A 16,063-nucleotide genomic window follows, 5' to 3' on the forward strand; every position below is an offset into this window, starting at 1 on the left:
TGTCAAAAGAAGATGGCACATCAAGAGAATAAAGCATTGCGCAGAAAATCATAGTCCACGACAACTGTCAGTGAAAGAAGCTCGGCAGATAAGGCACGATGGACGTAGATCGACAATGCAAAAGAAGTCCAGAAAATCCTATAGAAAACAACAAGGGCAAATAGGCCACAAAAGTTGTATAAAAAAGGATCGAGAACGAAAGAAAGGCTGACGGACTAAGGTATGGTGGACTCGCATGGCATGAGAAAACACAAAATATCAACGGATTTGGTGGACGCTGCAGAAAATGATAGAGAGGACAAAACAACATAGTAGCAGCAGGAAGTAGCTAGCAGTAGCAGCACGTAAGCAGCTAACAACAGGTAGCATGCACCACGTAGCAGGCTAGCAGCTAGTGCACACAAGCATGCAGCAGCAACGAGCGTAGCAGGAGATAGCAGCAGCCACGCACACGAAAATCGGAAGAAAAAGCAGAAAACGGCAGTGGGAACAACAACACACCCAAATGGATGTGCAGGAACAGAGCAGCAGCCAGCCAGAAGGAGCGCATGCGGGTGGGGCAGGAATTAGGAAACGCGGGACACAGGAACCCGACAGCCAGGGACGACTGGCCAACGGTGGAAGTCACCGGAGCTCCGGTCGGAGGGAAGCAGCGGGGCCCGCGACCTGGAAGTTAACGACTGCGTAAATCTTGGAGGGAGTAGCGGCCAGTGCAGGCACCCGATCCACGAGCCGTGCGGGGCGACACTACAGCTGCATGCATGGTTGTTGGAGGAACGCAACAACTCTTTGCCCGTGTCTGTATTGATCTGGTCATCTAGAGCGTCCCGACGACCGCGCAGAGACAACGGCCTGGACGAGCAGCAGCGGAGCTCCGTCAGCAACAAGTGATGGCGATGACCTGGTAGATGGTGGCAGCGTCGTTGACATGGGCGGGCGCAACCATGGACGACGGGTCCTGGAGATTTGGACAAGGAGGTGACGGGGCGCCAACATCCAAGAGCAGAGCAACCAACATAGGGCAGCATGAGACCTGCAAGATCCACCAAAATAAGGAGGGAGGCGGTGAGATTTGGCGGCGGCTGGGGGCGCGAGATCCAGCGGGATGAGGCGGCGGCGGATGGAGGCGGCATCGACTGGAGGCGGCGGCAGCTGGAGGCGGCAGTTGGAGGCGGATAATGACTCAAACCAGAGGAAATCGGGCTGCTGGGTCGTTGATTCCGTGACAGCAGACCTTCCCCTGCAACGGCACCAGAAGAATGCTGCTAGCACTCTCCGGCAATCGAAACTAGAAGAATGTTGTTGACGGCCCACCAACACGAGGGATCGCAGCAGTTTTTGAGGGTAGAGTATTCGACCCAAATTTGTTGGTACGCCTATAGGAGGTGAGAGGATACTCTCAAGTATTAGCAGCTGAATGTGTCAGATTCAACCACACCTGAAAGATTAGTATCTGCAAGCAAAGTAGTAACAACAAAGTAGTATGATAACAACGGTGTCAGAAATGATTTGTTGACGTCAGACTATTCCTAACGATTGTATCAATGACGCCAAGTTGCCTCGTTGATGGAAATTGTCTGTTCCCGTCAACGACCATCGAATCAAGATTGTAGCAGGTAGCAGCAGTGTAACGAGTAATAGCAGTGGCAAGGAACAGCAGTAGTGACAACAGTAGTAAGTAGCAACAGTAGCAAGCGACAGTAGTAGCAACAGTAGCAGCAGAGCAAGACAAGTAATAGCAGCAGAGCAAGACAAGTAACAGCAACAGAGAAAGACAAGTAACAACAGAAGTGGGACAAACTCGTAGGCAATGGGTCGGTGATTTGTTTGGATGATATTCATCATGCAACAGCTATAACGCGGAGAGATATGTGGCTAGCTCCCGTTCGTCAATGTGATGTAGGCATGCATTCTGTGTGTCATCATACGTGCTTAGGGAAAAGAACTTGCATGTCATCTATTGTCCATCCCTCCTGTGGCAGCGGGGTCCAAAAGGAAACTACGGGATATTAAGGTTCTCCTTTTAATAAAGAACTGGACCAACGCATTAGCACTTGGTGAACACATGAACTCCTCAAACTATGGTCATCACCGGGAGTGGTTCCGGTTATTGTCACTCTGGGGTTGCCGGATCATAACACATAGTAGGTAACTACAACTTGCAAGATCGGATCTAAAACACACGTATATTGGTGACAACATAATAATTTCAGATCTGAAATCATGGAACTCGGGCCCTAGTGACAAGCATTTAGCATGGCAAAGTAGTAGCAACATCAATCTCAGAACATAGTGGATACTAGGGATCAACCCCCGTCAAAACTAACTCGATTACATGATAGCTCTCATCCTACTCATCACCGCCCAGCGAGCCAACGAATAGATTACTCAAGAATGACGAAGAGCTTCATGGAATTGGAGAGGGAAGAAGGTGGATGATGACGATGGCGACGATTTCCCCTCTCCGGAGTCCAAAACGGACTCCAGATCTGCCCTCCAGATGAAGAACAGGTTGTGACGGCGCCTCCGTATTGCAAACGCGACGAAATCTTCTCTCTTGATTTTTTTTGGGACGAAAGTGAACTTATAGAGCTGAGATTGGGGGCGGTAGAGCCACGTGGGGCCCACAAGCTTGCCATTCGCCACCAGGGGGATGGGGGTGGCAGGGCTTGTGGCCCACTGGCCCACTTCCTTCGGTGGATCTTTGTGCAGGTATTTTTCATATTTTCCAAAAATATTCTCCGTAAATTTTTAGGACGTTCCGAGAACTTTGATTTCTGCACAAAAATAACACCAAGGCAATTCTGCTGAAAACAGCGTCAATCCAGGTTAGTTCCATTCAAATCATGCAAATTAGAGTCCAAAACAAGGGCAAAAGAGTTTGAAAAAGTAGATAGGATGGAGACATATCAGTCGTCCTGCGAGCGGATCCGCACGAGGGCTGTAGTGGTTGACCAGATGGCTGCACCCTGAGAAAGCAGCGGCGACCACGCAAGAAAAGCAACGGCGATGCGCGAGATTGGATCGGGAGGGCGAGTTGCGGCGCTCGAAAAAAATAACCTAAGCTCTAGTACCATGTTAGGAAAGCAACTTATCTTTATTCAAGGCCCAAGGGGCATATATATATTACACATGACTTGAGGTGCAAGGAAAGTAAACATAGACTAATACTAATACTTCCTAACAGTTCCAACGTTCGTATCACCCCGGGACCCAAAATCAGTGAGTAATAACATGGAAAACTAGCAAGAATGGACCAAATGTGCGAGTTTTGACGAGGTCCCCGTAACCGGTCGCCGGAGTTCAAGAAACGTTCGGATAGCCCCGGGACCAAAAATCAGTGAGTAATAGCATACAAAACTAGCTAGAATGGACCAAATGTGCAAGTTTTGACAAGGTCCCCGTAACCGGGCCCAAAATCAGTGAGTAATAGCATACACAACTTGCTAGAATGTATAAAATCAGTGATATTTTACAACGTCACCGTAATCGGACCCCGAAGTTCCCCGAACGTTCGTATCGCCCCGGGACCCAAAATCAATGAGTAATAGCATACAAAACTATCCAGAATGTATACAATATGCGATTTTTGACGAGGTCCCCGTAACCAGACCCCGAAGTTCCCCGAACGTTTGTATCACCCGCGATCCAAAACCAGTGAGTAATAGCATGGAAAACTCGCGAGAATGGACCAAATGTGCGAGTTTTGACGAGGTCCCCGTAACTGGTCCCCGTAGTTCGCAAAACGTTCGGATCGCCTCGGGACCAAAAATCATTGAGTAATAATATACAAAAGTTGCTAGAATGAAAAAATCTACGAGTTTTAGCGAGGTCCCCGTAACCGGACCTAGGAGTTCTCCGAACGTTTGTAGCGCCCGGGGACCCACACATAGTGAGTAATAGCTTACAAAATTGGCCAGAACGGACCAAATCTACGAGTTTTCACGAGGTCCGTGTAACCGGATGCCGAAGTTCCCAGAATGTTCGTATCCCCCTGGACCCAAAATCAGTTAGTAATTGCATGGAAAACTGGCCAGAATGGACCAAACGTGCGAGTCTTGACGAGGTCCCCGTAACCGGTCCCCAGAGTTCGCGAAACGATTGGTTCACCCAGGACACAAAATCAATGAGTAATCAGCCCCCGAAGTTTCCCGAATGTTCGGATCGCCTCGGGAACCAAAGTGAGTGAGTAATAGCATGGAAAGTTGGCCAGAATGGACCAAATCTGCGAGTTTTGATGATGTCACCGTCACCGGTCCCCGAAGTTTGCGAAACATTCGGATCTCCTCGGGACCCAAAATCAGTGAGTAATAGCATGAAAAACTGGCTAGAATGGAAAAAATATGCGAGTTTTGACGATGTCCCCATAACCGGACCCATGAGTTCTCCGAATATTTGTAGCGCCCGGGGACCCAAACACAATGAGTAAGCATACAAAACTGGCGTGAGTGGACCAAATCTACGACTTTTGACGAGGTCCCCGTAACCGGACCCCGAAGTTCCGCGAACATTCGTATCACCCCGGGACCCAAAATCAGTGAGTAATAGCTTGCAAAACTAGCCAGAACGGACCAAATCTGCTAGTTTTGACGAGGTGCGTGTAACTGGTCCCCAAAGTTCGCGGAACATTCAGATCACCCCGGGACCCAAAATTACTGAGTAATAGCATACAAAACTGGCTAGAATTGACCAAATATGCGACTGTTGACGAGGTCCCCGTAACCGGATCCCGAAGTTCCCCGAACGTTCGTATTGCCACAGAGCCAAAATCAGTGAGTAATAGCATACAAAACTGGCCAGAATGTATAAAATCGTCGATTTTTGACGAGGTCCGCGTAACCGGGCCCCGAATGTTCGTATCGCACCGGGACCCATAATCAGTGAGCAATAGTATGGAAAACTGTCCAGAATGGACCAAATGTGCGAGTTATGACGAGGTCCCCGTAACCGGTCCCCGGAATTCACGAAACGTTCAGATCGCCCCAGGACAAAAAAATAGTGAGTAATAGCATGAAAAAGTGGCTAGAACAGAAAAAATATGCAAGTTTTGACGAAGTCCCCATAACCGGACCCAGGAGTTCTCCAAACGTTTTTAGCGCCCGGGGAAACAAATACAGTGAGTAATAGCATACAAAACTGGCAAGAATGTACCAAATCTATGATTTTTTAGGAGGTCCCCATAACCGGACCCTAAAGTTCTCTAAACATTCGTATCGCCCCGGGACCCAAAATCAGTGAGTAATAGCTTGGAAAACTTGCCAGAATGGACCAAATCTGCGAGTTTTGACGAGGTCCCCTAACAGGTCCCGAGAGTTCGAGGAACGCTCAGATCGTCCCATGACCCAAAACTAGTGAGTAATAGCATACAAAACTAGCCATAAAGTATAAAACCTGCGATTTTTTACGAGGTCGCCGGTAACCAAACCCCGAAGTTAGCCGAACGTTTGTATCGCCCCGGGACCCAAAATCAGTGGGTAATAGCATACAAAACTAGCTATAATGGACCAAATGTGCGAGTTTTGACGATGCCGTAACTGGTCCCCGAAGTTCGCCCCTGGACCCAAAATCAGTGATTAATAGCATACAAAACTGGCGAGAATGTATAAAATCTGCGAGTTTTGACGAGGTCCCCTAACCGGACCAAGGAGTTCTCCGAACGTTTGTAGCGCCCCGGGACCCAAACACACCGAGTAATAGCATACAAAACTGGCCATAATGGACCAAATCTACGAGTTTTGACGAAGTCCCCGTAACCGGACCCCATAGTTCCCCAAACATTCGTATCGCCCCGAGACCCAACATCAGTGAGTAATAGCATGGAAAACCAGCCATAATGGACCAAATCTGCGAGTTTTCTCGAGGTCCCCGTAACGAGACCTCAAAGTTCACGGAATGTTCATATCGCCCCGGGGCCTAAAATCAGTGAGTAATAGCATGGAAAACCAGCTAGAATGTACCAAATGTGCGAGTTTTGACGAGGTCCCCGTAACTAGTCCCCAGAGTTCGCAAAACGTTCGGGTTGCCCCGTGACCCAAAATCAGTGAGTAGTAGCGTACAAAACTGCCCAGAATGTATAAAACCTGTGTCGTTTTACAAGGTCCCCATAACCGGATGCCGAAGTCCCCCGAATGGTCGTATCACCCCGGGGCCTAAAATGAGTGAGTAATAGCATGGAAAACTTGCCAGAATGGACCAAATCTGCGAGTTTTGACGCTGTCACCGTAACCGGTCCCTGAAGTTCGCGGAACATTCGGATCACGGGACCCAAAATAAGTGTGTAATAGCATACAAAACAGGCCAGAATGGACGAAATATGCGAGTGTTGACGAGGTCCCCACAACCGGACCCAGGAGTTCTTTGAATGTTTGTAGCGCATGGAGACCCAAACACACTGAGTAATAGCATACAAAACTGGCCATAATGGACCAAATCTACAAGTTTTGACGAGGTTCCCGTAACGGGACCCCGAAGTTCCCTGAACATTCATATTGCCTCGGGACCCAAAATCAGTGGGTAATAGCTTGGAAAACTCGCCTGAATGGATGAAATGTGCGAGTTTTTGATGAGGTTCCCGTAATCGGTTTCCGGAGTTCACGAAACATTCGAATCGCTCTGGACCAAAATTCACTGAGTAATAGCATATAAAACTGGCTAGAATGGAAAAAACCTGCGAGTTTTGACAAGGTCCCCGTAACCGGACCAAGGAGTTCTCCGAACGTTTGTAGCGCCCGGAGACCCAAACATAGTGAGTAATAGCATACAAAACTGGCCAGAATAGACCAAATCTATGAGTTTTGACGAGGTCCCCGTAATCGGACCCCGAAGTTCCCCGAACATTCGTATCGCCCCGAGAACCAAAATCGGTGAGTAATAGCATGGAAAACCGGCTAGAATGGACCAAATCTATGAGTCTTGATGAGATCCCCGTAACTGGTCCCGAGAGTTCACGGAATGTTCGGATCGTCCCGGGACCCAATATCAGCGAGTAATAGCATACAAAACTGGCCAGAATGTATAAATCTGCGAGTTTTTACGAAGTCCCCGTAAGCAGACCCCAAAGTTCACAGAACATTTGTATCGTCGAGGGAACCAAAATAAATTAGTAATAGCATGGAAACCTAGCCAGAATGTACCAAATGTGCGAGTTTTGAAGAGGTCCCCGTAACGGGACCCTAGAGTTCGCGAAACGTTCGGGTCGCCCTGTGACCCAAAATTAGTGAGTAATAGCATACAAAACTCGCGAGAATATATAAAATCTATGAGTTTTGACAAGGTCGTCGTAACCGGACCCAGGAGTTCTCCGAATGTTTGTAGCGCCCCGGGAGCTAAACACAGTGACTAATAGCATACAAAACATGCCATAATGGCCAAAATCTGCTAGTTCTGATGAGGTCCCCGTAACAGGTTCTGAAAGTTCGCGTAACATTCGGATCACCATGGAACCCAAAATGAGTGAGTAATAGCATACAAAACTGGCGAGAATGGACCAAATATGCGAGTCTTGACGAGTTCCCCATAACCGGACCCCGTAGTTCTCCGAATGTTCGTATCGCCTCGGACCCAAAATGAGTGAGTAATAGCATAAAAAACTGGCCATAATGTATATAATCTGCGATTTTTTATGAGGTCCGCGTAACCGGAACACGAAGTTCCCCGAACGTTTGTATCTCCCTGGGACCCAAAATCAGTGAGTAATAGCATGGAAAACTATCCAAAATGGACCAAATGTGCGATTTTAGGCGAGGTCCCCCTAACCGGTCCCCGGAGTTTGCGAAACGTTTGGATCGCCCTCGGACCAAAAATCAATGAGTAATAGCATACAAAAGTGGCTAGAATAGAAAAAGTATGCGAGTTTTGACAAAGTCCCCATAACCAGACCCACGAGTTCTCCGAACGTGTGTAGCGCCCGGGGACCCAAACACAGTGAGTAATAGCATACAAAACTGGCCAGAATGAACCAAATTTACGAGTTCGCGGAGACCCCAAAGTTCCCCGAAGTTCCCCGAACATTCGTATCGCCCCGGGACTCAAAATCAGTTAATAATTGCATAGAAAACTGGCCAGAATGGACCAAATGTGCGATTCTTGACGAGGTCCCCGTAACCGGTCCCCAGAGTTCGCGGAACCATCGGATCATCCCGGAACACAAAATCAATGAGTAATAGCATACAAAACTAGCCAGAATGTATAAAATCTGTGAGTTTCTACAAGATCCTAGTAATCAGACCCCGAAGTTTCCCGAACGTTCGTATCGCCCCGGGACCCAAATGAGTGAGTAATAGCATGGAAAGTTGCCATAATGGAGCAAAGTTGGGAGTGTTGTCGAGGTCCCCATAACTGGACCCCGAAGTTCCCCGAACACTCGATCGCTTTGGACCTAAAATCAATGAGTACTAGCATATGAAACTGGCTAGAATGTATAAAATCTTTGAGTTTTTACGAGGTCCCCGTAACCAGACCCCGAAGTTCCCCTAGCATTCGTATAGCCCCGAGACCCAATATCATTGAGTAATAGCATGGAAAACAGGCCATAATGGACCAAATGTGCGATTTTTGACAATGTCACCGCAACCGGTCCCCGAAGTTCCCAAAACATTTGGACCGCCCGAGGACCCAAAATAAGTGAGTAATAACATACAAAACTAGCGAGAATGTATAAAATCTGTGACACTGATGTGTTTTGTGTAATGTGTGCACAACGTTTTTTTGTGTTGTATGTTAACATTATCACCAGCGCTACTTTTGCTCATGTGTTGTGTTTGTTCTGATATGAAAGATTACGGGAGTTATTAAACATTCTCGGAGTTCTCAATGTTTGATAACTCACTCGTGCCTGATTGTCTCTTGTATCGTAAGACCCTCTTGATCATGCAGTGCCAAGTGCGCACACCTCTCACGGGCCTTATCTCATTTTGGCGGCCTTCCTCTCACGAACGCCCACCTTCTCCCAAATCATCACGCGACGTTGGGTCGCCTTAGTGAATCCATGACACGGTCTTCATTATCATTACAGATGTAGTTGGGGGCTTTCACCACCTCAACCTGCCTGAGCGGTCGCCGTCAAAGCCGTCCACGTGTTGGCATAGAAGAGCCACATCAAGCGAGCCTAGACATCACCGGGACAACGGCGCAACTATCCTTGGTTGACTCGGGATCACATCCCCCCTCCCTTCGACACGAAGCGAGCACAACCGGAGGTCTTCGTCACCGGTTGCCTTGTGTTTAGAGATTTGCAACAAGCCTCTTGAAGGCACTCCTTGTTGCAAAGATTGAAGCAAAAAATTCAAAAATGTCTTGTTACAAGGCTCTTATTGCATAAGGCAAAGCACGCCAAGGCTTCTACTACAAGGATCTTGTTACACAAGGCCAAGCACAACAAGGTTCCTACTACAAGGATCTTGTTGCAGAAGGCCGAGCACAACAAGGCTCCTACTGCAAGGATCTTGTTGCAGAAGGCCGAGCACAACAAGGCTCCTGCTACAAGGTATTGCCGGGCTTCAGGGTCGCAAGCAGCAACCGAGCTCATGCTGTTAGCGCAACTTCCGACTGACGATGGGGCCAAGACCGGCACAGCCCTCCTGGGCGTCGAGTGTGATGGGTGTGCTGTGCAGATGGTCGAGGTGAGTTTGGACGACGTCCCCGAAACCGGACCCCGAATTTCTCCGAACATTCGTATCACCCCGGGACCCAAAATCAGTGAGTAATAGCATGGAAAACTGGCCAGAATGGACCAAATCTCCGAGTTTTGATGAGGTCCCCGTAACCGGTCCCCAGAGTTCACGGAACGTTCGGATCACTCTGGGACCCAAAATCAGTGAGTAATAGCATACAAAATTTGCGAGAATGTATAAAATTTGCAAGTTTGTATCGCCCCGGGACCTAAAATGAGTGAGTAAATAGCATGGAAAACTGGCCAGAATGGACCAAATCTGCGAGGTTTGACGATGTCACCATAACCGGTCCCCGGAGTTCGCGAAACGTTCGGATCGCCCCGGGACCCAAAATCATTGAGTCATAGCATACAAAATTGGCCAGAATGTATAAAATCCGCGAGTTTTGACCAGGTCTCCGTAATCCGACACATGAGTTCTTTGAACGTGTGTATCGCTCCGGGACCCAAAGAAAGTGGGAAATAGCATACAAAACTGGCTAGAATGGACCAAATGTGCGAGTTTTGACGAGGTCCCGTAACCGGTCCCAGAGTTAACGAAACGTTAGGATCGCCTTGGGACCCAAAATTAGTGAGTAATAACACACAAAATCTGCGAGTTTTTACGAGGTCGACGTAACGGGACCCCGGAGTTCTCCGAACTTTCGTATCGCCCCGGGACCCAAAATCAATGAGTAATAGCATACAAAACTGGTGAGAATGTATAAAATCTGCGTGTTTTGACGAGGTCCAGTAACCGGACCAAGAAATTTCACGAACGTTCGTATCGCCCTGGGACCTAAAATGAGTGAGTAAATAGCATGAAGAATTGGCCAGAATGTACCAAATCTGTGAGTTTCGACGATATCACCGTATCTAGTCGCCAGAGTTCGCGAAACGTTCGGATCGCCCCTGGACTCAAATAAGTGAATAATAGCATACAAAACTGGTCAGAATTTATAAAATCTACGAGTTTGGACGAGGTCCCCGTAACCGGACCCAGGAGTTCTCCGAACGTTTGTAGCGCCCCGGGACCCAAACAAAGTGAGAAATAACATATAAATTGGCCAGAATGGACCAAATCCGCGAGTTTTGTCGAGGTCCCCATAACCGATCCCCGGAGTTCACGGAAAGTTCAGATCGCCCCAGGATCCGAAATCAGTGAGTAATAGCATACAAAATTGGCAAGAATTATTAAAATCTGCGAGTTTTGACGAGGTCCCCGTAACCGGACCCCGAAGTTCCCTGAACGTTCGTATCGTGCGTGGACCAAAAATTAGTGAGTAATAGCATTCAAAACTGGCGAGAATGTATAAAATTTGCGAGTTTTCACGAGGTCCCCGTAACCGGAACCAAGAGTTATGCGAACGTTTGTAGCGCCCCGGGACCCAAACACAGTGAGTAATAGCATACAAAACTGGCCATAATGGACCAAATCTGCTAGTTATAACAAGGTCCCCGTAACTGGTCCCAGAGTTCCGGAACATTCGGATCACCCCGGGATCCAAAATCAGTGAGTAATAGCATACAAAACTGGCCACAATGGACCAAATATGTGAGTGTTGACGAGGTTCCCATAACCGGACCCCCAAGTTCTCGAATATTCGATCGCTTGGGACCCAAAATCAGTGAGTAATAGTAGACAAAACTGGCCAGAATATATAATAGCATACAAAATTGGCTAGAATGGACCAAATATGCGAGTGTTGATGAGGTCCCCGTAACCGGCCCCAAAGTTCCCAGAACGTTTGTATCACGTGGGACCCAAAATTAGTGAGTAATAGCATACAAAACTAACCAGAATGTATAAAATCTACGATTTTTTACGCGGTCCCCGTAACCGGACCCTGAAGTTGCCCGAACGTTTCTATCATCCCATGACTCAAAATCAGTGAGTAATAGCTTGGAAAACTGGCCACAATAGATCAAATGTGCGAGTTTTGACGAGGTCCCTGCAACCGGTCCCCGGAGTTCCTGGGACCAAAAATCACTAAGTAATAGCATATAAAAGTGGCTAGAATGAAAAAAATTGCGAGTTTTGACGAGGTCCCCATAACCGGACCCATGAGTTCTCCGAACGTTTGTAGCGCCCGGAGACCCAAACACAGTGAGTAATAGTATACAAAACTGACAGGAATGGACCAAATGTATGAGTTTTGATGAGGTACGTTAGCGGACCCCAAAGTTCCACGAATATTCATATCGCCCCAGGTCCCAAAATCAGTGAGTAATGGCATGGAAAACCGGCCAAAATGGATGAAATCTGCTAGTTTTGACAAGATCCCCGTAACCGGTCCCGAGAGTTCACGGAACGTTCGGATCGTCCGTCGACCGAAAATAAGTGAATAATAGCATAAAAAACTGGCCAGAATGTATAAAATCTGTGAGTTTTTACAAGGTCCCCGTAACCGAACCCCGAAGTCCCCCGAGCGTTCGTATCGCCCCGGGACCCAAAATGAGTGAGTAATAGCATGGAAAACTAGTCAGAATGGACCAAATATGTGAGTTTAACGATGTCAGCGTAACCGATCTGCGGAGTTTGCAAAACATTCGGTTCGCCCGGGACCCAAAATCAGTGAGTAATAGCATAAAAAACTGGCCAGAATGTATAAAATCTGTGACTTTTAACGAGGTACCCGTAACTGGACTCCGAAGTTCCCCGAACATTCGTATCGCCTCGGGACCCAAAATCAGTGAGTAATAGCATGGAAAACCGGCTAGAATGGACCTAATCTGCGAGTTTTTATGAGATCCCCGTAACTGGTCCCGAGAGTTCATGGAACGTTCGGATCGTCCCCGGTACCCAAAATCAGTTAGTAATAGCATACGAAACTGGCTAGAATGTATTAAATCTGAGAGTTTTTACGAGGTACCCGTAACCAGACGCCGAAGTTCCCCGAACGTTCGTATCGCCCGGGACCCAAAATCAGTGAGTAATAGCATCGAAAATTGGGCAAAATGGACGAAATGTGCGAGTTTTGACGACGTCCCCGTAACCGGTCCCAGAGTTCGCGAAACGTTCGGTTCACCCCGGGACCCAAAATCAGTGAGTAATAGCATACAAAACTTGCCAGAATGTCTAAAATCTGTGAGTTTTTACAAGGTCCCCGTAACCGGACCCCGAAGTCCCCAGATCGATCGTATTCCCCCGGGACCCAAAATCAGGGAGTAATAGCAAACAAAACTGACGAGAATATATAAAATCTGCGAGTTCTGAAGAGGTCCCCGTAACCGGACCCAGGAATTCTCCGAACGTTTGTAGCACCCCAGGACCAAACACAGTGAGTAATAGCATACAAAACTGGCCATAGTGGACCAAATCTGCTAGTTTTGACGAGGTCCCCGTAACTGGTCCCCAAAGTTCGCGGAACATTCGAATCATCTAAGGACCTAAAATCAGTGAGTAATAGCATACAAAACTCGCCAGAATGGACCAAATATGCGAGTGTTGACAAGGTCCCCGTAACCGGACACCGAAGTTCCCCGAACGTTCGTATCGCGTGGGACCCAAAATCAGTGAGTAATAGCATACAAAACTGACCAGAATTTATAAAATCTGCGATTTTTGACGAGGTCCTCGTAACCGGACCCCGAAGTTCCCCGAACATTCGTATCGCCCCGTGAACCAAAATCAGTGAGTAATAGCTTGGAAAACTGGCCAGAATGGACAAAATGTTTGAGTTTTGACGAGGTCCGAATAACCGGTCCCCGAAGTTCCTGGGACCAAAACTGGCTAGAATGGAAAAAATCTGCGAGTTTTGACGAATATTCCTATCACCCCGGGACCCAAAATTAGTGAATAATAGCATGGAAACCGGGCATAATGGAAAAAATCTGCGAGTTTCAACGAGATCCCCGTAACCGGTCCCGAGAGCTCACGGAATGTTTAGATCGTCCCCGGGACCCAAAATCAGTGAGTAATAGCATACAAAACTGGCTAGAATGTATAAAATCTGCGAGTTTTTACGAGGTACCCGTAACCAGACCCCGAAGTTCCACGAACGTTCGTATCGCCCGGGACCAAAATCATTGAGTAATAGCACCGAAAACGGGGCAGAATGGACCAAATGTGCGAATTTTGACGACGTCCCCGTAACCGGTCCCAGAGTTCGCGAAACGTTCGGTTCGCCCGGGGACCCAAAATCAGTGAGTAGTAACATACAAAACAGGCCAGAATGTATAAAATTTGTGAGTTTTTACAAGGTCCCCGTAACCGGACCCCCGAAGTCCCCCGAACGATCGTATCGCCCCGGGACCCAAAATAAGTGAGTAATAGCACGGAAATTTGGCCAGAGTGGGCCAAATCTACGAGTTTTGACGATGTCACCATAACCGGTCCCCAAAGTTCGCGAAACATTCAGATAGCCCCGGGACCCATAATCAGTGAGTGATGGCATAAAAAACTGGCTACAATATATAAAATCTGCAAGTTTTGAAGACGTCCTCGTAACCGGACCCAGGAATTCTCCGAACGTTTGTAGCGCCCCGGGACCAAACACAGTGAGTAATAGCATACAAAACTGGCCATAATGGGTCAAATCTGCTAGTTTTGACGAGGTCCCCGTAACTGGTCCCCAAAGTTCGCGGAACATTCGGATCACCCCGGGACCAAAATTCAATGAGTAATATCATACAAAACTGGCGACAATGTATAAAATCTGCGAGTTTTGACGAGGTCCCCGTAATCGGACCAAGGAGTTCTCCGAAAGTTTGTAGCGCCCCGGGACCCAAACACAGCGCATAATAGCATACAAAACTGGCCATAATGGACCAAATCTATGAGTTTTGACGAGGTCGCCGTAACCGGACCCCGAAGTTCCCCAAACATTTGAATCACCCCGAGACCCAACGTTAGTGAGTAATAGCACGGAAACCAGCCAGAATGGACCAAATCTGCGAGTTTTGATGAGGTCCCCGTAACCAGACCTCAAAGTTCACAGAACGTTCGTATCGCCCCGGGACCCAAAATTAGTGAGTAATAGCATGAAAAACTAGCCATAATGTTCCAAATGTGCGAGTTTTGACGAGGTCCCCATAACCAGTCCCTAGAGCTTGCAAAACGTTCGGGTCGCCCCGTGACCCAAAATCGGTGAGTAATAGCGTACAAAACTAGCCAGAATGTATAGAATCTGTGAGGTTTACAAGGTCCTCGTAACCGGACCCCGAAGTCCCCTGAACTGTCGTATTGCCCCGGGGCCTAAAATGAGTGAGTGGAAAACTGGCCAGAATGGACAAAATCTGCGAGTTTTGACGATGTCACCGTAACCTGTCCCCGAAGTTCGGGAACATTTGGATCACCCCGGGACCCAAAATAAGTGTGTAATAGCATACAAAACTGGCGAGAATGGACGAAATATGCGAGTGTTGACAAGGTCCCCATAACCGGGCCCAGGAGTTCTCTGAACGTTTGTAGCGCATGGGGACCCAAACACACTGAGTAATAGCATACAAAACTGGCCATAATGGACCAAATCTACAAGTTTTGATGAGGTTCCCGTAACCGGACCCCGAAATTCCCCAAACATTCTTATCGCCTCGGGACCCAAAATGAGTGGGTAATAGCTTGGAAAACTCGCCAGAATGGACGAAATTTGCGAGTTTTGACGAGGTTCCCGCAACCGGTCTCCGGAGTTCGTGAAACATTCGGATCGCCCTAGGACCAAAATTCACTAAGTAATAGCATATAAAAGTGGCTAGAATGGAAAAAACCTACGAGTTTTGACAAGGTCCCCGTAACCGGACCCAGGAGTTCTCCGAACATTTCTAGCGCCCAGGGACCCAAACATAGTGAGTAACAGCATACAAAACTAGCCAGAATGTACCAAATCTACTATCTTGATGAGGGCCCCGTAACCGGACCCGAAGTTCTCCGAACATTTGTATCCCCCCGGGACCCAAAATTAGTGAGTAATAGCATGGAAAACTTGCGAGAATGGACAAAATCTGCGAGTTTTGACGAGGTCCCCGTAACAGGTCCCGAGAGTTCAAGGAACACTCAGATCGTCCCATGACCCAAAATTAGTGAGTAATAGCATACAAAACTAGCCAGAATGTATAAAATCTGTGATTTTTACGAGGTTGCTGTAACCAAACTCCGAAGTCCCCCGAACGGTCGTATCGCCCCGGGGCCTAAAATGAGTGAGTAAAAGCATGGAAAACTGGCCAGAATGGACCAAATCTGCGAGTTTTGTATGTCACCGTAACTTGTCCACGAAGTTCGGGAACAGTCGGATCACCCCGGGACCCAAAATAAGTGTGTAATAGCATACAAAACTAGCCAGATTGGATGAAATATGAGAGTGTTGACGAGGTTCACATAACCGGACCCAGGAATTCTTCGAACATTTGTAGTGCATGGGGACCCAAACACACTGAGTAATAGCATACAAAACTGACAATAATAGACCAAATCTA

Source organism: Hordeum vulgare, chromosome 6H, assembly GCF_904849725.1.
Source record: "Hordeum vulgare subsp. vulgare chromosome 6H, MorexV3_pseudomolecules_assembly, whole genome shotgun sequence".
Classification (NCBI taxonomy): Eukaryota; Viridiplantae; Streptophyta; class Magnoliopsida; order Poales; family Poaceae; genus Hordeum; species Hordeum vulgare.